This window comes from Cuculus canorus, chromosome 3, assembly GCF_017976375.1.
Source record: "Cuculus canorus isolate bCucCan1 chromosome 3, bCucCan1.pri, whole genome shotgun sequence".
NCBI classification, from domain to species: domain Eukaryota; kingdom Metazoa; phylum Chordata; class Aves; order Cuculiformes; family Cuculidae; genus Cuculus; species Cuculus canorus.
In genome coordinates, this window is record NC_071403.1 from 122,829,932 (window position 1) to 122,832,665 (window position 2,734).

Here is a 2,734-nt window from a genome sequence, read left to right on the forward strand (position 1 = left end):
AGAGGCGCCTTGCTGTCGTACCTCTCGCTCTCCAGTGAGTGTTTCTTAGGCTCGTGGTCGGTGTTAAGCTGGAATTGTGTGCAGTCTCCGGGGCTGCGTGTGTGTGCGCAGTGCAGGCAGGAATGCGTGTGCACGGCTCGAGGTGTGCAGAGCCGAGCGTGTGCCCGCAGGTTGAGTGTGCAGGGCTGTGTGCGGGCGCGTGCGTGTGCAGATATGTATTGTGCGTGTGCACATCTGTGTGCGTGTGCTGGCGAGGGGACGCCCCGGGGGCTCTGGGGACACCCCGGGGGGCGGTGGGTGCTGGGGGTCCACGATGTCCGCACCCTCCAGCCGCCCCTCACCCCCACCCCCCACCCCAGACCCCTCCAGGTGAGGCTGCGGGTACTGAGGAAGAAGAGGTTGAAGGCTTCGGCCAAGGGCGCCGCAGCCCCACGCCAGCCCCGTGAGTACACGCGTGTGAAGATGCACCAGACGGCACTCGGGTGTGAGCACACCCTGCACACGCATACGAATGTGGTTGGCGTGTGGAGTGTTACTGGTGTGCGATTGTCATGTCGTTAGTGTGTGACTGGCATGTGATTGGTGTAACTGGTGTGTGAATGGTGATTTGCGTGTGCCTGGCACGTGGAGTGCGAGTGGCATGTGATTAGCCTATGAGTAGCACGTTATTGGTGTGTGACTGGTGTGTGATTAGCGTGTGATTTGTGTGTTGTTGGTGTGGTCTTGGCGTGTGTCTGGCGTGTGATTGGGTTGTGCCTGGTGTGTGACTGGCGTGGGGTGTGTCGGCATGTGACTGGCGTGCGATTGGTGTGTGATAGGGGTGTGGTAGGCGTGTGGCTGTCATGTAACTGGCACGTGACTGGCATGCGATTGGTGTGTGACTGGAAGGTGATTGGCGTGTGGTGCGTACTCGGTGTGTGGAGTGACTGGCGTGTGACTGGTGTGCGATTGGTGTGTGGAGCGTTACCGGTGTGCGATTAGGATGGGATTGGCGTGCAACTGGCGTGTGACGTGTGATTGGTGTGTGATTAGTTTGTTGTTGGCGCGTGACTGGCGTGTGATTGGGTTGTGACTGCGTGTGTTTGGCGTGTGCTGTTTAATTGGCACGTGTCTCCCTTTGGCCGGGATCCCTGTGCTCGGGAGGGAACGGAGCAGGGGCTCAGTGCTGCCGTGCCGTGGCCGCAGAGCGGTACTGCAGCCTGTGGGAGGTTGGGGGGGGGGGGGGGGGGGAAGGAAGTGTGTGTGCGCGCGGGGCGGGGCGGGGCGGGGCACGGTGGGGCGGTGCGTTTCAAAGCTCGCCTGGGCTCCGCCCGGCGACCGTTCGGCACGGCTCGCCTCTGCTCTGCTCTTCGGCGCCCTTCCTTTCCCCCCCGCCCGCTGCCGACTGCGGCCGGTGGGACGCAGGCTGGGGCTGGGAGAGGGACAGCGCCCCGCGTCCTCCCGCCGAAGCCTCCCCATCCCTGACCCGGGTGTCCGCGTGCCCCGTGTCCCTTGACAGCCCCGTGTGTCCCGGCCCGGCTCGGCTCGGTTGGGCTGCGTTGGGCTCTTCTCTTTTCATTTTAGTTGCGCTCGTTGTCGGCAAACTACCAATGGGGCGGTGCGGTGCAGAGAGCTCAAAGCTCGGCAGCGAATCGGCGCCGGCAGAGTGCTCGAATGGGGGGGGGGGAGGAGACATCGCTCCCATTGGCTGAGCCGCGCGTCACTCAGCGAGAAGCGACCAACCGGCGGCGGCAGAGGGGCGAGGGGGCGGGCGTAGGGGAGACAGCGGCCATTGGCTGAGACTGCCGTCACTCAGCGAGAAGCGACCAATCGGCGATGGCAGAGCGCCGAGGGGGCGGGCGGAAGGGAGAGCGCTCCCGTTGGCTGAGACGGCCGTCACTCAGCGGGCAGCGACCAATCAGCGGCGGAAGACGGTCGAGGGGGCGGGCGGAGGAGGGAGCTCTTCCATTGGCTGGCACCCCTAGGCTCCGGCATGAAAGGAGCGGTGGCTCAGTGCTGCCGTGCCGCGGCCGCGAAGCGGTACTGCAGCCTTGGGGAGGAAGGGGTTTGTGGGAGTGGGCGGGGGGGGGTGCGGCGCGCGGCCGGCCGGCGCGTTTCAAAGCTCGGCTCGGCTTCTGCTCGTCGGTGCCATTCGTGCGGCAGCGGCCGCCTGCGGCCCGTGGGATGCAGGGTGGGGCTGGGAGAGGGACAGCGCCCCGTTTCCCCCCCCGCTGCGGTCTCCCGCCGGGAGTCGCCCTGTCCCAGCCCGGGGCAGGGGGCGGTGCGGTGTGTGGGCTCACGGGGCTGGGCTAGCCGTGCCGGCTAGGCGTGGGGGGGGGCGGGCGAAAGAGAGGTCGCTCCCATTGGCTGAGATGCCCGTCACTCAGCGGGAAGGGAGCAATCAACGACGGCAGAGCATCGGGGGGGGGGGGGGGAGGGAGGAGGGGGCGGGGAGAGGGCGGGCTGCGGGGGGGGGGGGGGCGAAAGGGAGAGCGCTCCCATTGGCTGAGACGCCCGTCACTCAGAGGGAAGTGACTAATCAGCGGCAGCAAAGGGTCGAGGGGGCGGGCGAAAGACAGGTCGCTCCCATTGGCTGATGCGCCCGTCACTCAGCGGGCAGGAACCAATCAGCGACAGCAGCGGGCTGAAAGGGCGGGCGGGGGAGCCAGCGCTCCCATTGGCTGAGGCGCACGTCACTCAGCGGGCAGCGACCAATCAGCGGCGGCAGGGGGGGCGAGGGGGCGGGCGGGGAAGC